This window comes from Lepidochelys olivacea (genome assembly GCF_965140295.1).
Source record: "Lepidochelys olivacea isolate rLepOli2 genome assembly, chromosome: 3".
NCBI classification, from domain to species: Eukaryota; Metazoa; Chordata; order Testudines; family Cheloniidae; genus Lepidochelys; species Lepidochelys olivacea.
The window spans coordinates 27,966,009-27,986,984 of record NC_140413.1 but is presented as its reverse complement, the minus strand read 5'-3'; the positions used below and the strand labels follow the sequence as shown (position 1 = coordinate 27,986,984).

The 20,976-nt window shown below is 44.2% G+C and overlaps 1 long non-coding RNA gene across 1 annotated transcript in view; it reads left to right on the top strand.

Annotated features, from left to right (window-relative positions):
• LOC311518930 overlaps nucleotides 1-14,026 on the top strand; it is an 88,758-nt gene extending 74,732 nt beyond the window's left edge. The window contains exon 3 of the long non-coding RNA XR_014711147.1: nucleotides 13,909-14,026. This is a non-coding gene — a long non-coding RNA (uncharacterized lncRNA). The remainder of the gene's footprint in view (nucleotides 1-13,908) is intronic.
• Nucleotides 14,027-20,976: the final 6,950 nt, after the last annotated feature.

Sequence of the window (20,976 nt, the reverse complement as noted above, 5' to 3'; positions counted from 1 at the left end):
ACCATTGGGGAAGTACGGATTCAGTGCATCCACGGAGAAGTAAAATCGTACCCCAGGGTTCGGGTCCCCATCACGATGAATGGAGCAACTCAGTTAATGAATGTGGCGGTGGCGTCATCCCTCGCCTATCCAGTGATCCTGGGCCGTGACTGGCCAGACTTCGTCGAGGTGCTCCAATCCCTACCCACCAAAGAGGCCTTTGAGGGAGCCCTGCCTGAGACAAAGACAGGACCTGACTCGAGCTCCGACCCTGGAGCTGACCCAGGTCCCACCCCCGGGCAGGATGGCCTGGAAATGGCCGGTCCTCCTTCTGACCTGGTGGACTTTAGCCAGGATCAAAGGGAGTACCCTACTCTCCGGTTTGCCTATGAGCAGCTGGCCCGGGTGGATGGTGAGGTCGTGGAGACGTGGCGCACCACCCAATGGCCCAGGTTTGAACTCAACCACGAGCGGCTCTACCACCTGGACCAAGACCCCCAGACCCAAGAGGTCCAGACCCAACTCGTGGTCCCCCGCATTCATCGTCAGGTAGTCCTGAAGCTTGCCCATGACATCCCGGCTGCCGGCCATTTAGGCAGAAAAAACTGTGGCCAGGGTCCTGGCCAGGTTCTTCTGGCCCGGAGTCCACCATGAGGTGAAGGATTACTGTGGGTCGTGCCCGGACTGCCAACATGCAGCCCCGGCAGGGGTACGGAAGGCCCCCCTGGTCCCGTTACCAGTCGTAGGTGTACCATTTGAGCGGGTAGCAATGGACCTGGTCGGGCTTTTCCAAAAAGTAAGGCGGGCCATCAGTACATCCTCATCCTGATGGACTACACCACCCGCTGCCCCGAGGCCATCCCCTTAAGAAGTATCACCGCCCACACTATCGCTGCGGAGCTCATGAAGATCTTCGCAAGGGTGGGCCTCCCATGGGAGATACTGACTGATCAAGGGACCAACTTCACATCTAAGCTGTTCCGTCAGGTATGTGCCCTACTGGGGATTAAGAAATTGTAGACCTCAGTCTACCATCCCCAGACTGATGGATTGGTCGAACGGTTTAACTGGACCCTGAAGGGAATGTTGCGGCGTTTCCCCACCCAGGACCTCCGCCAGTGGGACCAGCTGCTCCCTCCTTTACTACTGGCAATTCGAGAAGTCCCACAGGCGTCCACGAAGTTCTCCCTGTTCGAGCTCCTCTATGGGCGGCGACCCCATGGGGTGTTGGACCTCTTGAGGGAGACTTGGGAACACAACCCGTCCGCAACACAGGGTCTCTTGCAGTACGTCTTACAACTGCAGGGGCGGCTGGCGCAGGCGGGCGAGCCCAAAGAGCCCAGAAGCAGCACTACAATCAGGGTGCCCAGGCTTGATCATTTGGGCTAGGGGACCGAGTACTCCTCCTGCTCCCCTCAGAAGAATCAAAGCTTTTTGCCTGCTGGCAGGGTCCGTATGAGGTCCTCCCCCAGGTAGGGCCAGTCACCTACGAGATTCGGCAACCTGGTTGCCGTAAGGAAAAACAGATTTATCATGTAAACCTCTTAAAACCCTGGCAGGACCGGGAAGGGCTCCTAGTTGCCCCATATCCCCCCGAACCAGACCTGGGGCCCCATCCACCCGAGGAGGCGGATAATGGTGAGCCCCAGCTAGCAGAGACACTCACAGTCGAGCAGCAAGAACAGGCACTCTGCTTAGTAAGGGCATTCCCCAAGACGTTCACCACGAAACCCGGGCGGACTATGCTCACCTACCATGTGATCCAGATGGAACCCGGGGTGGTGGTCCAAGAGACAACCCGGCCATTGCCTAGGCGAATGCGGGAGGCCGTAGAGGAGGAAGTCCAGGCGATGTTGGATCTGGGTGTTATTGAGCGCTCCCAGAGCGAGTGGCGGAGCCCCATTGTCCTTGTACCAAAACCAGATGGGAGCCGGCAGTTTTGAATTGACTTCCGGAGGGTAAACGCCATTTCAAAATTTGACGCCTATCCGATGCCCCGCGTCGATGAGCTCCTTGACTGGCTCGGGGAGGCCTGTTATATCACCACTTTAGATCTCACCAAAGGATACTGGCAGATCCCCTTGGATCTCAGGTCCAAGGAGAAGACCGCGTTTGCCACCCCTTCAGGGTTATACCATTTCACCCGGATGCCTTTCAGCCTACATGGGGGCCCGGCAACCTTCCAGCATTTGATGGACCGGGTGTTGCAACCACACACTAAGTACGCTGCAGCCTACCTGCACGATGTGGTCATCTATGGCAATAACTGGGAGGAACATCTTAACCAAGTAGTGGCGGTGCTCCGGGACCTCCGCGCAGCCGGGTTTATGGCCAATCCAAAAAAATGCCGAATTGGGCAGGAGGAAACCACTTACCTGGGTTACACCTTGGGCCGGGGACAGTTCCGCCCCCTCATCGGGAAAGTCCAAGCACTCCAGGACTGTCCGGTGCCGACTACGAAGAGGCAGGTGCATCAGTTCTTGGGCTTAGCTGGTTATTACCGGCGGTTTGTACCCCACTTCGCAAGCATTACAGCCCCGCTAACGGAGCTCTTGACCAAGGACAGTCCCCGCCGGGTGCATTGGTCCAACGAGTGCAAGACGGCCTTTCGAACTATTAAAGAACGACTGTAGCGATCCAATACTCTTCAGCCCTGACTTTCATCCTGACTTTATTGTTCAGACTGATGCCTCAGGCGTAGGGCTTGGGGTGGCCCTCTCACAGGAAGTGGACGGGGAGGAACACCCGATTGTTTACCTCAGTCGGAAGCTGTTCCCCAGAGAACAGAACTACTCCGTCGTGGAGAAAGAGGCCCAGCCGTTAAGTGGGCAGTCGATGCTCTCCGTTACTACATCCTCGGGGCCCCCTTTATACTGGTTAAGGACCACGCACCCCTAAAGTGGCTTAATAAGATGAAGGACAATAATGCCAGGCTGATGCTGTGGTATCTCACTCTGCAGCCCTATGCCTTCACGATTCACCATTGGGCGGGACGAGACAACGCCAATGCAGATTTCCTATCCCGCCTCAGAGAGGTTGAGGACACCAGCTCCGAAGATCCGGAGCTGGATTTGAGGGGTGGGGTATGTAGGGAGCCAGGGTGGCTCCCCTCCGAACCAGAGGGTAAAGAGCCACCCTCTCAGCCTGAGTGGGCGGGGCCAGACCAAGCTTACACCAATCCCCGGAAGGGGAGGGGTGGGACAGGAAGTACAAAGGGCGGGGCCCTTTGCCCAGTGAGGAGAGCACCAGGGAGGGAGACAGGCACAGGCTGCTCCCTCGCGATCCTGCTGCCGACCCAGGGGAGGCCCTGGGCCAGGAGGAACCTGACCGGGAGGAAGGCCTGTGGCGACCAGGACTGCCAGCCGCTGAGAACCCAGAGGACCTGGAGGAGCCTGGCTGTAGCCCAGGCCAGCGTGAGTCCGACACAGAGGGGGAGCTGGAGCTGCCAGCGGCGGAATACCCGGACGAGCTGGAGGGACCGGAGAGACCCGCTTGAGAGACCGGGTAGGAAGTAGCCCAGGGGCAGAACTGCACTGTGGGGGGGTATGTTTGGTCAGCGGGCGCAGATGGCCCCCCGCTGACCGAGCGGCGGGACCTTCAGCTCCTGCCACTGTCAGGGCCCTGGGCTGGAACGCAGGGGAGTTGGGTGGGCCTGCGTTCCCCTACCCCGGCCAACTGGCCTTGGGTGGCAAAACTGTGCACTACCAACCCGTATCGGCGCTCCCCTGCCTGAGGGGCGCGCGGCAGGCTCGGGCTGGTGCTCCCCCTGCCTGAGGGGCGTGCGGCAGGCTTGGGCCGGCACACCTTTTCCCGCTAATTCCCCAGTGCCTGAAAGGTGTGACTAAGGCCCGCCAGTGGGACCATAGCTCTCCATCGTCCCCTAGGGGCTCGGAGGACCGATTGAAACCTGTCACAGGAAGGAGACGGATGGTAAAAACAGTTTGTAGTTTCTCCATTGCAATAGGAGATAAAAGACAGCGGAGTGGGATCGCTCCCTACAAGTTCCTATGTCGCAGTTCGCAAGTTAATTTATGGATACATTCCGTTACTGGGACTCAGAACTCAGGCTGATTGCCTGCTCGAGTGGAGAAATTATATCCAGAGACAGGGAACCAACTCCAGGACACAGCCCCAAACATCAGAGCTATCAGACCTTAACACTTTGCCAATGACACCATGGAGAGACTGGAGTCCCCCAGGTGGACCTGATTCTGACTGGTCATATTACTGTGTAAGGCTCTTTCACTGGTAAAAGACCCCATAAACCCACAAAAGTTTAAGCCCTGAGTCCACAGGGAAAGGGAGTTTGCTCTGAGTCCACAGGTAATGGGTACTTGCCCAGAGCCCATGGAGGAGTAGAGCCCAGAGCCCACGGAGGGGTAAAGTTAGGTGCTTTTTGCCTGGAGCCCTAGGAACTGGGGAAAAGGTGCGTGCCCTTGAATGTGTGAGTACCAGAGAATTTTGTGCTGGTAACTAATTCAATGGAGACACTGCAGGCAGCCTAAGGGCTTCTGGACTGAACTGATAGAGTCTAACACACTAAACAATAGCAAAGTACCTGTGCCTTATGTCAGAAAGGGTCGCTACCTATTTGGCAGAATGACCACCCCAGAGCAACAAGAGAGAAAGGGAACAAAGAAAAGGGACCAAGAGGGGTGAGAGCTAGTTGAGGAACCCACCCTCCTTGCTAAATTGTTAGTGGGACAAAGCTTGCGCCCATGGGAAGGGGCGGTTCAGGGAGGAAAGCAGGATCAGGCCCAGACAAGCAGGCAGGCAACAGATAAAGAGAGTGAGAAATTAACTCTGCAGAGGCTGGAGGGAATTAAGCAGCTGAACCTTGTACAAATGTTAACAGAAAAAGTGTTATAGTGAAAGATTCTTGATTTCTTTGCAGCTATTCTGAAGGCAAAATGGGCCCTTTTCCAGAGGAATGTTTGTAAATAAGCCAGGCAAAAAGACAGTCTGCTTTGAATCATTTGACTGAACAATTTAGTCAAATTTGCCAAAAGAACATAAGGGGTTTCCATTGGAACTTACCTGACCCCACATATATACCAAAGTAATCTATGTACAGCTGTGTAAAAATTAAAGCAGTGTAAGTGATGTGAAGCAGAAGAGTATGCTTGTATCTCTGTGTGAGTGTGTGTATATAGTTATACTATGTAAGTGTGTGGATTGTTTGGGACCAAAGCCAGTGCTCCTGGCTTGTGAAACTCAGTTTTGTGGGTTTAAGATAAATTGTTTTTTGGTTTGGTTTGGTTTTAAATAACACCACTAAAAAGCCATCTGAATCTTTCATTCAAAGTTGCAAAACTGAGAAACACTTTTTTTCTTGTGACTAGTGACTAGTGTTGTTGACTAGTGTTGTTTGGCTTTGGTATTTAGCATTTAACCCTTAAGGTACCTCAATGCTTTCAACAGCAAATAGCAAACAGTTCAATATTTTTTTAAAAAGACCCAAGTCCTGGCTGCAACAGGGCAGTCCAACCCAGGAGAATGGGGAGAAATTCTGGATCCGTTTTTTTTTTTTTTTTTTTTTGGTAACAAAATAGCAGTTAAGAGCTGTAGTATAAGACGTTAAAAAAACAAACAAAAAAAAAAGACAGTGCCCCTCTGGAGCAACTGCAGGGGTGAGGTGCACAAAAAAAAAAAGGAAGGAAGCAACATTAGAAACACTGAGTCTTTAGGTGGCTCTGAGTAATCAGACTGTCACTTTGATGAAGGTTCATAGAAACTGTGAGCACAAAAGAAACTGTTACACCTTATGTAAAAATTGATATGGCTAATATAATGTTATAGAAGTTAAACTATGAAAGGAATGTGCATTTTTTCCCAGGACATGTGCAGTGTATATTGCAGAAAGGGTAAAAGACATGCAGACAAAACATGCTACTTAACTAAAATCCTATTGGGGCTCTAAAGGAAGCCACAGTAGATTGTGTTTTCTTTTTCAGATCATTGTGTGTTTTGGAAGCAGAAGTTGAAAGTGAAAAGAAATCAAAACTCAGGTGGAAGTTGACTGTGTCCCCTTTTAAGAGAGAGTCTCTGACCTGCTGATGGCTTTGGATCCAAAAGCAAGCCAGAAAGCATCTGTGAAAATGCAAATTACCTTACTGGTAGAGGAAGGTGGAAAAAGAAGTCAAACCTAAAAATAAGAGAGGGACAGGTTAACCCTAAGTAGGAAAATATTCTTTTTGTGTGTGTATGCAGTGCTGAAATCTGAAGTTTTTATAGATTTGATGTTAATATTAAACATTGGGATAATTTAAGGTTAAGAAGTACCCCTGTAACAATGGATAGTGTGTATGATTTTTGAAAAAACCTTTAAAGTCATATGGTAATGATGCTTCTCAAATATTACCTGTGAATATACTTAAAACTTAGCACAGCAGAAAGAATATTACAAACTTGGTCTGCTGTATAAGAAGAAAAACTGAGGTACACCACCTCATGAATTTAATAACTGAACAGTGGGATAATTTCCCCTAAACTCTTAAAAGGTAGGAGCCATTGAAACCTGGCCTGCCTATAGAACAAACACACAGGAAAGCATGGGGGTAATTCCTCTGTTTTGCCTGCAATACGGTCTTAGGATGCATCAGGCGAGGTATTTCCAGTAGAGATAAGGAGGTGTTAGTACCATTATACAAGGTACTAATGAGACTTCATCTGGAATAGTGTTTGCAGTTCTGGTCTCTCATATTTAAGAAGGATGAATTCAAACTGGAACAGGTACAGAGAAGGGCTATTAGGATGACCCGAGGAATGGAAAACCTGTCTTATGAAAAGAGACTCAAAGAGCTTGGCTTGTTTAGCCTAACCAAAAGAATGCTCTCTACAAATGTATCAGAGGGATAAAAACCAGGGAGGGAGAGGGTAAGATCAGTACCAATGTGGACACAAGAACAAATGGATATAAACTGGCCATCAGGAAGTTTAGACTTGAAATTAGACGAAGGTTTCTAGCCATCAGAGGCGTGAAGTTCTGGAACAGCCTTCCAAAGGGGAGCAGTGGGGGCAAGACATATCTGGCTTCAAGACTAAGTTTGATAACTTTATGGAGGGGATGGTATGATGGGATAGCCTAATTTTGGCAATTAATTGATCTTTGACTATTAGCAGTAAATATGCTCAATGGCCTATGATGGGATGTTAGATGGGGTCGAGAAGGAATTTTCCTCCAGGGCATATTGGCAGAGGCCCCGGGGGTTTTTCACCTTCCTCTGCAGCATGGGGCATGGGTCACTTGCTGGAGGATTCTCTGCATCTTGAAGTCTTTAAACCAAGATTTGGGAACTTCAGTAGCTCAGACATAGGTTAGGAGTTTGTTACAGGAGTGTGTGGGTGTGATTCTGTGGCCTGTGTTGTGCAAGAGGCCAGAGTAGACGATCATAATGGTCCCTTCTGACTTTAAAGTCTATGATTCAATCAGCAAGGATATTTGTAAAAGGAATGGACATTTTAAGCAATCATCTGCCACCCCAAAAGGGATAGAAACATGTTCTTTTTGTCTTTCAGAGAATCAGGAAAAGCTGGTACCAGCTAAAGAGCAACCCAGAATACCATGGATCTACTGTCGCGACAAAGATTGTGTTTTGTGTTTTATGTTTTGTCTTGCTGCTAGCATTGTTGTGTATTGTGTTACAAAAACAGAAATACTACATTAGGCAGAAAAGGATTAACAAGCATTTTAACTGTATTTACAGAAACGCCAGTCTGTTAACAGGGAAACATCCTTAGGCGGTAAAGGCACATTTGAAAGCAAAATATTCATGAGACACAAGGTATATCTGTTGGTGGGAATAAAAGGATGGATATAAAGTTTTAAAGCACAAAGTGAAATTACCAAGGGGAAAAAGGGTATGCAAAAACATGGGTTACTAAAAGAATAAGACTTGCTAATTATTACTTCCTACTAAACTTCCAGCATGGAAGCCCAGCTGAATGCACCTGAGTGTTGTATGACATTGGATATAAGGAAAGAAAGGCCCAGTGACAGTATAGCTGCCCTAATACTATCTCAGTGTGAACTACTGAAGGCTATTGGATTTTGCCTGGCAGCCAGGTGGGGTGGGTAGCCTAAAGAAAAAGCTCCCAAGAAATGTATTGAACTGCTCTGGATGAAACTGGATTAGAAGTTGGAGTGCTGGATGCTACTAACATAGAGGTATTGGCAGACAAATGAAGTTATGCTATAAATGTTTCTGTCATATTATAGCAATTAGGGGATGTGATTTCGAATTTCATGTACCTGAATTTAAATATAGTCAGTTAAAAGTGTCTCATACTTTGTATTCTATTGTAAAACCTGTGCCCCTTGGAATGGATTTAACTGCTTTACAAACAGTGCTTGTACACCCTGATTTACAAAACCAGTTACATACTGCAAAACAGGAAGAGCGCAAAGTCACGGTTACTGTGCACCATAATACCAGTGAAATTAAATGGATATTTGCAAGAATTGGCCAGGGCCTGACACACCACTGGTGGGAAGTGTTATTGGGATGGTCCCCCACTGGCACAGGCATCCTGAATTTGACCCTACACCCCATCATAGTAATACTGGGGTGCCAAATAGAAGTGGTTTTTGTTACCAGCCTCATGACATGCTGGGTATAGCGCAAAATTTGGCAATTGCAAGTCCCCCAACAGATGAGTCAGTGGTTACTGCCACCGCCATTTGTGCCCCCGGGTAAGGAACATATCGAACTTGTCGCCCCTCCCTCAACTAGGAAAGGAGGCTAAGGCGATCCCTTGTCAATTGCTATGCTGGTGTGCTAACCATGCTCTATGGGATGCCAACAAGAAGATAATTTGCTCGGTCTCGGCTGATCTCAACTCAGATGCATCCAGAAAAGATGTGACAGCAATCAGGTAAAGGCCCCCTTGTATGAAAGGTGACCTTTAAGGAGGGGAAACTGTATGGGGAGACTTTGGCAAACCAGTAAAGTGCCTGAAACCACTATGGCTTATCGCTGAAAGCAGCCAAGTCAGCAGCTTAGCTTAACCAAGGCAGGAGGGGGTGCCACAGAGAGGGCAGCTTGACCCCGCGTCCTTCCTGATAAGAATTATGTTGAAGTTGCTGCTACATACATCTTAGAAGAGCAGGATGTGCCCCAGGAATGTCTATTGGGGCCTCAAGGCTACAAACCCTGGAAAAACCCACACCTGGTTAATCGATAAACAGAAGGAACCTCTCACTCGATCATTGAAACTGCTTACTTAACAAGTCATTCTATTACTGATGTATAAATAAGGGGAAAAAGTTTGAGGTAGTGGGACTCTTCAGGACTGGACTTTCTCTCTCTGGATGCATCTTGTGTTTCACAGCGGCCGCTGTGCCATTCGAGAGCCACACTCAGCTTTGGTAATTATCAAGGGTTGGGGGGTGTTTTACTAACCTCTTGCGGACATTCGTATAAGTGCTTGAGACTAAGTAAAGTTTCAAGTGAAACTTTTTCACTTTTTTTAAGTGAAAGCACTCTTGTGTTGTCCTGTTTGTGCCAGCCATCTTTCGGTCGGATGGCCATGTCGCCCCTGATTTATTTCCTGACACCACCTCGCACAGAGCAAAAGTTTCCAAGAGCTTTGGGGTGAAAGAACCCCAGGTAACAAACCTTCCCCCAAATCCTTAGGCTAGCCCTGTGCAATGTGGTATGACTGCAATAGACAGGCGTCTGTTGTAGTTTTCAGGAGTAACACACTTTTCACAGAGCTATCCAAAATTTACTGCTAGAAATATCACTTCTAAAACAGTGCTTTTCCCTGAGTGAATCATTTTGCTTTGGTTTGGTTTTTTAATGGGCAGTAATTCTGGTAAAGATGAATTTTGTGACCCTCGTGGGCACTGAAATTGGCGGTACCAGAGGTTAGTAAGTCAAAAACACTTGATCTAAGTCCTTGGCTAATGTGTGTTCATTATATCATATAATCTATTTTATCTTTGTCAAAAATCTTTGCAATTCCAATTTCATTTTATCAAAGTAAATACATTATTAATAGTAATGGAGTAGAATCATATTTTTCTTTTATATGTCTGCTCATTGTAAGTATCTTCAGCACACTTGACAGCTGAGGGACAATGTATTGATTTCTTCTTTAGTTTCAGCCATAAGGCTGGAAGTTTGAGAGTCAGCCAACCATTTGACAATTCAAGATGAGTTGTGACCACAAAAGATGTGGGTTTTGTTTTCTCTCTGATGGGACTATTCTTCAGGCAAAGGTGATATGTTGGCAAATTTTAAAAGCTGCTCTAATGCTACCGAACAGCTCCATATATATTAACACAAAAATCCTGTGTTTTACATTAAACTGGGACACAACCAGCTGAATATTGAATTCATCTCCTTTGTTTTTTTAAGATGAGAGTGTAACTGAATGGGTACAATGCATTGTAACAATCTTTAAAGTCATCATGAGGCTTTAAATTAGTATCTTGTAATAGATTATAATTGCTATCTGCAGCACACAGACTGTAGGTCAGGCCATCTGGCCTCTGTTCAGCTTCTACCACAGACTTGATGTGTGGCCTTGGGCAATTTGCTATAGGCTTGTGAAGAGAAGAGTGGGTCAAGATCTATTGGACTTCCTTACAGAGTGGTTGGAAGAATGAGATACTGCTATGAGAAATTCTGCATAGGAAGAGAAGGCAGTGAAAAACCAGTTAAGACAAAAAGAGCCTCCAGGGAGAAGTCTCTATGAGATGGTGCTCTACCAAAAGAACAAAGAACTTTGCAGTGCCTGGAGAAGGGGTGAAGGGCAGGAAACTTCTACATAACCCAAGAGGGGCAGGAGAAACACTTGTTTGAATGTTTATTTGAATTTTCAGTTGGACATCTGTTCCCTTCCAGTGTAACAAAAAATTAAAGTTGACCTTGCAGAGGGTGTGGCCATGGAAAATTCAGACACCTATTGAGTTCCTGGGGATGGGTGTCCACAGGTCCACACACATCTAAAGGCCCCTCCTCCAGCCTAAGAGGAGGAGCTACTGACCCACAGATGAGAGGAGATTGGGGGACAACTAATGAAAGACAGGGACAAGGGTCATAGGGTCAAAATTAGGGAGCCCAAGGGAGACACAGAGCAGAGAACACTGGACAGTACCCATTGCTCCTCAAAGGCTTCCAGGGAGCCAGTGGGTGTGGCCCAGAGGAACTCTGTTGGGTGTGCGACCTGAGGAAGGAGTGGAAATAGGCTCCACAGTCACAAAGCACCTCCCATCCAACACCAGGAGGAGGTTGACAAGGAGGTCTCACGACTTCATGGGGCCACAGATGGGGTGAGTGTATATTACAAGGTGTGGGGAAAAGTGCAACTAGAACCTAAAGAGAAGGTTCTGGAGGTGCCGTAAAAGGGGCTTCAACCTGGCACATTCAGTGTAACTATGTTCCAGGATCTCCCTCATGCCACACGTTTCAGGAAGTGGGGGGTGAATTGTGCCAGGTACACGCCTGTGTTCATGGCTCTGTGAAGGCGCTTCCAACTAACTTACCCAGTGGGCCATGGGATGAGGGTGGAATACAGACTTACCCTCCACAGGTGGTAGAAGGTCCCATCTTGTGATGTTGGGGCGGGATATGAGGGTGAGAAAGTGAAGGGTATGAGGCACAAATATGTACAGCTGTTTCCTAGGCACAGCTCAGAAATGAACCAGCTGCAGGTCACACAGCTGGTTTGGGTGGTCTGGAGGGTGCAGCCAGAAGGACTTGTGGGGCAGGGGCCTGATGCTGATGTCCAGAGGACCAGGCATGAGGGGCAGGCGGGGAGCACCCTCCTGCAGGTCCCACTCAGGAAAGGCCCGAGTGGCAGGCGGTAAGGCTGCCCTCACCTCCTGGAGTACGTGCTGGTGGACACATGCCAGGCATGAGGGGTGGAGAGCCCCATAAACCGACTGAGCACTAGGGGATCCACCAAGTCCCCCCAGTTATAGTCCAAGAGGTCTCCAATATTTGTGGTACCTGCCAGGACCAACCTCCAGCAGACCAAGGGGGAGTCCACCACCTGCACACCCAGCTGAAGGTTGTGTAGCAGGGGCTCTGCAAGGAGGTCCTTCCCCTCCTTGGGTACCATAGACCTCGTAGCTGAGACCAGCTTACAGCCCTGGAGACAGTCCTGGTAGAAGACTGGCAGCTAGGAGAGGTATTGTGGAAGACCCCCTCAGATGGAGATAAATGAGATGGAAGATGTAGATAGGCACAGATGAAGACTATGAGACAATAGGGGATTCTAGAGTGGAAGAAACCTGGCAACACCTTGGTTGTGAGTCCTTCCTATTACAAGCAGTCACAGAATAAGAATAAGAATTGGATTGGGAGAAGACAGTGCTGTGAAACACAAACAGGATGTCAGAATATTTAATCAATTGTCACTGTGGAATAGTCAAAAATGAGTATGGGCTATGGAACCCCTGTCTTGGTTTAAAAGAGAAGACAATGTTGAAGTTGATTAGAAGGGACAAAAACCAGACTGAAGAGGATCCCAGATGAAGTTAGGGGAGAGGAAGACGAGACAATGGCTATACATGACTCATTCAATGAGCATATGGGTAAAAAGGAGAAAAGAAACTGAAGAGACAAATAAGGACAGTTTTTCTTTTAAAAGAAGGGAAATACTTGGACATGGATTTATTTAGAGGAAAGATCCAGAGAAGAGAGGTTTTGGGTGAAGGAGAGGGAGAAGAAGGAAGTGAATAGGCTGGATAGAGAGGGAGCAAGAGAGGGTAGTCATGAAGTGGGAATAGGATCAGGAACACAGGTGAGGAGCTTCAAAGGAGACAATAGCGGAGCATATAATTACTTATTATTATTGCAAATATAAATCAAAGGCATACCCTAATCACTGCTTCACTTACACCTATCACCCCCAAGCTGATGTTTTCACTTTAAAACTCATTTTTGGGGGAGGGGGAGGAGAGGGAATGTGACGAACTGATATGGCAGATGCAGGTAACTGATTGATTACCTTTTGAATGTTCATTGATTAGTAATAAAGAGTGAACTTTTCTATTACTCCCAAGCCCCTCAACTTCCTGAGCTCTGAAATATCCTCCTTGAAAAAGGAGGTATTTTTCTTGATGCAACACCAGCTACCATGATTACTGGCCAAGGACTGGTATTAAAATACAGTAACCCTAGCTGAAATCAAATCAGAGCTGTAACAGCTGAAAAACTCTGATCAAAATTAGTTTTGAGCAGGCTGGTCAAGGCTGGATTCAAATACATTCCCAGCAGAATAGCAAATAGATTAACTTTAAATTTTAGTCAGTGAGAAGCACTGATTCCACCCCCCCTTGTAATACAAGATTGTTCTTTTTGGAAAAACACAAGTCTATAACAGTTAATGGACTGAAAAGAGATTGACAGTGAGTAACTGGGAAATGAGCAAAGAAATGAAAAAAATATCCTTACAAATATGACACTGCTTATTTTATTACATATAACATATTAATGTATTAGGAAGGAAGGAGGCCCTAGGATGGCTTTGATCAATCAGCATCTCTATTGTTGTGGATACAGACTAACACAGCTACCCCTCTGATACATCTATAGCTAGAATCTGTTGCATGCAGGATTTCTTCTACTTCCTGAACCCAACTCATTCATGAATATGCTCATGGGTGCAACCTCTCTTGCTGCCTTTTATAGCCTTTCCAAGTATTTTAACACTGGTGAGTGTTTGTATATTATCTGTACATGTTTGTGTATATGTGTATAAATATACAATTATATATAATGTTTGAAGTTGCAGTTCAAAAACAGGTGACAGACTGTTTGTGTCAGGTATAGTGTAAGCTTCTCCAAACAGCACTGAGCCAAAAATCTGTTTGTACCTGCACCATTGTTGTGACTTCAAATCTTGTGCTGTTTGTTGTGTCAAACTGCATGGTGGCTTTTTGATGGTCCTCAAACTCAAATTTGTGATCTATTTTAGAGTTTGAACCTGGCTCTACAATGGTGAAAGTTGTGCAGTCCCTAGTGGGGGACCATCTGCTACTGTTCAAAAGTTTGTTTCCCAGACCTGAAGAAGAGCTCTGTATAAGTTCAAAAGCCTATCTCTCTCACCAACAGAAGTTGGTCCAATATAAGATATTACCTCACCAACCTTGTCTCTCTACAATTCAAATAAAGCTTTTTCTCTAAAACTCTTTTAGTTCCAAGTTACTACATTGTTCAGTTTTGTGCCCTTTTCATTATGAAGCCTGTTACCTTCCTGAATAATTTTTTGAAATCCACCTTCTCCATCCTCCTTAGAATTGTACTTCAAAACTGATTATATCTCCTAATGCTAATATTTTATTGATGACAAACCTGATATCTGTAATGCTCCAGATGAACATTCTTTAACGTCTAAGGATTTTGCCAGCCTACTGGTATTTTTTTTATGTACCATTTCCAGTTCTCCAATATCCTTGTAGTATGGAACCCGCAATATGTGTGATTTAAGTACCTGCTGGATGGTGCCATAATGATTTCTTCTGATCCATTAATCTGTTGATAGTTTATGTTGCTCTGTTTGGTTTCTTGACTACTTGCCAGAAATTGGACACACTTTTAATTTTCTGCCTGCTATCTCCCCACATCTCTTTACTTTTCTAGTAGTATAAATCCATTCAGATAATCTGTGAACAGACAAGAACTAAACTCACCAAATAAATTATTTGAAGTGAATTGTTCCCTGAGTGTTATTGTGTATACAAGTCTAAAAATACAGGAACTTTAAAAACACGCTGTAAGGCAAACAGTAGGATTAAGAGAGAAACACTGGTATGTTGTATAGGAGAAAATGCCACCAGCTCTGAACCAAATGTTCAAAATCTCTTTAATTCAGTACTGTCAAGGTTTATCCTTTAAACACAAGCCTATTTTAAGTCACTGGCAATATTGGAGTTATAGGGTTACAAGGGACTTCAAAGGTCATCTAATCTAACACCCTTCCAAGATGCAGGATTTGTTGTGTCTAAACCATCCAAGACAGATGGGTAACCAGCCTCCTTTTTAAAACCTCCACTGAAGGAGCTTATTTCTCTTAGTCATAAACTATGGTGAAATAATCTTATACACTGTGTCTTTTCCCCAGCAGAAACTGATGTGATCACTATACATAAAGGAAAAAGTTTTGTAGAAAACTTCTGTGCATAAGTCAAACCCATTATGCTTATCCAACCTAGTGTGACCTCAGTGAAAAGGGATGTGGCTTTATAGCCAATGTTTTGACACATTTCTGAACCCAGTGAAATAAGCCCCTCATTGTTCAAATGCATTGATATTTACCTGGTATGTTAACTTTCCACTGGGCATCAGAAAAAGTCCAGCAATGAGTTAGCTTGAACTCCCTTCCCACCTCCAGAAAAATCACACCACTGAGCCAGTGGGAAATTCAAACTACTTCAAGTATGGTAACAAGTGAAGCTGTGGAAACATAAGGGCGCAGTCAGCATAGCATTCAGTGGATCATGATCTTATTCCAAACATTATTTTATTTTTGGTATTTGTGGGGCTGTCCTAAGGCATATAGTGTGTGTCTGTGGAAGGAGGGGAGGAGAGAAGGAGGAGGAAGAGAACAGCAAGAAGGGTTGTGGGAGGGAGAGGCACTGTATGTGAAAGAAAGTATAAATTCAAATAGGGTAAAAAATGTCAATGAATCCAACTTCACCACTGAATCTCTATGGCTAGATATTCCTTGGTTGAATAATAAAAATAATGCATTATACACTACAGACAACCTGACCAGAATGGTGATGGTGATTGTGAAGTACTTCAGATTAAAGAGGCTATAAAAATAAAAAACTCAATTATAATGAGGGATTTCTACTGTCCTCATATTGACTCAGTATGCATCACCTCAGGAATTGGATGCAGAGATAAAGTTTCTTGATACCATAAATGACTGCTTCTTGGAGAAGCCAGTCCTGGAACCCACAAGGGGAGAGGCAATTCTTGATTTAGTCCTAAGTGGAGCACAGGATCTGGTCCAAGAAGTCAATATAGCTGAACTGCTTGGTAAGAGTGATCATAATATTATTAAATTTAACATCCTTGCGGGAGGAAGAAGAGGAAACACCAAAGAAGCCCACCACAATAGAATTTAACTTCAGAAAGGGGAACTACACAAAAATGAGGAAGTTAGTCAAACAGAAATTAAAAGGTACAGAGCCAAAAGTGAAATCCCTGCAAGCTGCATGGAGACTTTTTAAAGACACCATAATACAGGCTCAAATTAAGTGTATACCCCAAATTAAAAAAAAAAACATAAGAGGACCCATAAGGTGCCACCATGGCTAAACAACAAAATAAAAGAAGCAGTTAGAGGGGAAAAGGCATCCTTTAAAAAGTGGAAGTTATATCCTATTGAGGAATATAGAAAGGAGCATAAACTCTGGCAAATGAAGTGTAAAAATATAATTAGGAAGGCCGACAAAGGATCTGAAGAACAGCTAGCCAAATATTCAAAAAGTAATAGCAAAAACATTTTTAAGTACATCAGAAGCAGGAAGCCTGCTAAACAACCGGTGTGGCCACTGGACGATCAACATGCTAAAGGAGTATTCACAGAATATAAGGCCATTGCAAAGAGACTAAATGAATTCTTTGCATCGGTCTTCATTGCAGAAGATGTGAGGGAGTTTCCTAAATTTGAGACATTCTTTTTAAGTTACAAATCTGATTAACTGTCCCAGATTGAGGTGTCATTAGAGGTTTTGGAACAAAATGGTACATTAAACAGTAATAAGTCACCAGGACCAGACGGTATTCACACAAGAGTTCTGAAGGAACTCAAATGTGAAATTGCAGAACTACTAACTGTGGTATGTAACCTATCATTTAAATCAGCTTCTGTACCAGATGATTGGAGGATTGCTAATATGACACCAATTTTTTAAAAAAGTCTCCAGAGGCGATCCTGATAACTTCAGGCTGGTAAGCCTAACTTCAGTACCAGGCAAAAATTGATTTGAAACTATAGTAAAGAACAGAATTATCAGACAAGTAGAAAAAACATAATTTGTTGGAGAAAAGTCAGCATGTTTTTTGTAAAGGAAAATCATGCCTCACCAATCTACTAGACTTCTTTGAAGAGGTCAACAAGCATGGATATAGTGTACTTAGATTTTCAGAAAGCCTTTGAAAAGATCCCTCACCAAAGGCCCTTAAGAAAAGTAAGCTGTCATGGAATAAGAGGGAAGGTCTATGATTCTATGATTCCTCTTATGGATCAGTAACTGGTTAAAACATAGGAAAAAAGTGTAGGAATAAATGGTCAGTTTTCAGAATGGAAAGAGTTAAATAGTGGTGTCCCCCAGGGGTCTGTAGTAGGTCCAGTACTGTTCAACATAGTCCTAAATTATCTTGAAAAATGGGTAACAGTGAGGTGGCAACATTTGCAGATGACACAAAACTACTCAAGATAGTTAAGTCCAAAGCAGTTTATGAAGAGTTATAAAGGGATCTCACAAACTGGGTGACTGGGAAAGAAAATGACAGCTGAAATTCAACATTGGAAAACATAATCCCAACTATACATATAAAATGATGGGGTCTAAATTAGCTGTTACCACATAAGAAAGAGACTTTGGAGTCATTGTGGATAGTTTTCTGAAGACATCTATTCAATTTGCAGTGATGGTGAAAAAAGCTAACAGAATGTTGGGAATCATTAGGAAAGAGATAGATAATAAAACAGAGATTATCATATTGCCTCTTTATAAATCTATGGTACACCCACATCTTGCATACTGCATGCAGATCTGGTCACCCATTTGCAAAAATGTATACTGGAACTGGAAAAGGTACCAAAAAGGGCAACAAAAATAATTAGGGGTATGGAACAGCTTCCTTACAAGGAAAGATTAATAAGACTGGGACTTTTCAGCTTCAAAAAGAGACTGTTAAGGGTGGGTGGGGATGGGGGGGATATGATAAAGGCCTATAAAATCATGACTGGTGAGGAGAAAGTAAATAAAGTTATTTCCTCCTTCTCATAACACAAGAATTAGGAGTTGCCAAATGAAATTAATAGGCAGTAGGTTTAAAACTAACAAAAGGAAGTATTTCTTCACACAATGCACAGTCAACCTATGGAACTCTTTGCCAGAGCATGTTGTGAAGACTATAACAGGGTTCAAAAAAGAATTAGGTAAGTTCATGCAGGATAGGTCCATCAGTGGCTATTATCCAGAATGGACAGGGATTCAAAACAATGCTCTGAAGTATTCCTAGCTTCTGTTTGCCAGAAGCTGGGAATGGGCAACGGAGGATGGATCACTTGATGATTACCTCAAGTTGCAGTGGGGGAGGTTTAGATTGGATATTAGGAAAAACTTTTTCACTAAAAGGGTGGTGAAACACTGGAATGCGTTACCTAGGGAGATGGTAGAATCTCCTTCCTTAGAGGTTTTTAAGGTCAGGCTTGACAAAGCCCTGGCTGGGATGATTTAACTGGGAATTGGTCCTGCTTTGAGCAGGGGGTTGGACTAGATGACCTTCTGGGGTCCCTTCCAACCCTGATATTCTATGATTCTATGATTCTACCTGTTCTGTTCATTCCCTCTGGGGCACCTGACATTGGCCATTGTCAGAAGACAGGATACTGGGCCAGATGGAACATTAGTCTGAGCCAGTATGGACTTTCTTATGCTATATTCTTGTGTTCTTTTTCCTTTTCTTACCTTGATAGAGAATTTATGCTTAAACTTTTCATTTACATTTAAATTAAATCATTTAAACTTTGGAAAACTCATGACTGGTCTCTAAAGCAAGAGACTTGCATTATTCAGAGTCTGGAGAAATCCAATATTAAAAAATAGTACATTACATAGGCCTGCATTGGGTGGGGATTATTGTATAGCAAAGGACTTCAGTTCAGTGCTTCAAAATCAACCAGAGACACACTGTGTTGATATAAAAAAAAGCTGACTATTTTGACTTCCCTAGAAGAGATGTTACTGTGTTTTATTAGCCAGGACAGAAATTTCAGAACAATTTTTTTCACAATTTATAGGGCTAACAAAAATTCTGAGACTGTTTCCAAGGTAAGAAAGGAATCAATTAATCCAATTCTGGAAAAAAACAGCCTTTTCATGTGAATTTTACTGACAGCTATGACAAGCAGGAGTTGTGTATCTTCATCTTTGGTCATCTGATCAAAAAAGGGATTATTATGAGCTTTGAAGATATCCATGGGGAATTTATTACTGGAATTTAAACTGCTCTTTTACCATTATGTACAGATCAGGGCCTCAAATTATTTGCTTATGCTAGAAAGAAATAATTAAATTGCCTATTGAGGGCCCAATCCATCTCCCATTTAAGTCAATGGCAAGATTCCCATAGATTTCAAAAGAATATTATTGGGATCTGAACCTGACTAAGAGTAACTTTTTTTTCTAATTAGGGTTTTTTTTATATCCTGTATCAACATATGCACTTGGCAGTGTTGTGGGACTGTTTAACAGAAAATGTAGATACAGGATATAAAAAAAAACCCCACTAATTAGAAAAAAAAAGTTACTCTTAATCACTAAGTCAGGTTCAGATCCCAATAATATTCGAATTTGGTTCAGAGTTGACCAGAATGACCATGAAAGGTCAAATCCAGGAACCTTCTGAGAGGGATCTGGCACAAGACGTTTATTATTTAAGTCTTGTTTAGCCAAATCTGCTTTCCAAGCCTCCTTCTGATCATAGCCTGATTGCATGAGGCTAAATGAATGTTCCCAGAAAGGCTTGCAGGAAGTAAGACATTGCAGGGGGGTGTTGCAAGGTCTTGATGAATAGGAAGACATCTGTTTTCCTGGATTTGCTGAGCTCCACAGAATGTTGCAGCAGTTCATAGAATCATAGAATCATAGAATATCAGGGTTGGAAGGGACCCCAGAAGGTCATCTAGTCCAACCCCCTGCTCAAAGCAGGACCAATTCCCAGTTAAATCATCCCAGCCAGGGCTTTGTCAAGCTTGACCTTAAAAACCTCTAAGGAAGGAGATTCTACCACCTCCCTAGGTAACTCATTCCAGTGTTTCACCACCCTCTTAGTGAAAAAGTTTTTCCTAATATCCAGTCTAAACCTCTTCCACTGCAACTTGAGTTCAGAGTATCAGTGGGCGAGTGATCTTAGATAGGACAGGTAGCCATGGTGTTGGAGTTGACTTGAGGGTTCCCATGATGCACCTCATCACTGTATTTGGCTGGGTATTCACAAGTCGTATATGGCTGCATCTGCTCCCTACCAGTACACAATATTCAGCTATTGAATATACAAGTGCTATTGCAGATGTTCACAACACTGATGCTGATGCACCCTAGGTTGTACCTACTAGTTTCTGGATTATGTTGGCTCTCATTTTTATCTTTGCAGCTACCTTCTCAAGATTATCATGGAAGGAGAGGGTCCAGTTGAGTTTCACTCAGAGATATGTTGGAGTATAATCATGTTGCACATTTTTACCACAGAAATCTACCTTCAGTGTGTTTTGGGGACTCTTATTATCATGATGAAATGTGCTTGCTATTGTTTTTCCAGGGTTTGCTTTGAGCCTCCATTTCTGGAAATATTGTTCCATATTTTGGTGGTTCTCAATGTCATAGAGGTTTGATGCTTGGATTCTCATGGCAAGATCATCTGTATATTTTCGTGATTTAGTTGGAGGCATGTCACTTATGTAAATATTAAAAAGAGTTGGTGCAAGTACAACGGCTTGTGGTAGCCTGTTGTTTATGATACGAGGTGAGCTGGCCTTATTATCCAGGTACACCCACAGACGTCTGTTACTCAGCATGGTCCACAGCTGTCTAAATGTTTGGTAGCAAGGTATAATTTTAGCAAGTTTCAGCATCAGGCCCTTAACCCATAAGGTATCATATGCAGATGAAAGTCAACAAATACTATACCAGTCTTTAGGGTTTTTTTGATAGCTAGCCTCAATGTGTGTTTTGAGTGCCAGAACTTGGTCACAACAACTACATTTTGGCCAGAAGCCTTCCTGTTCAAAAGGAATAATTGT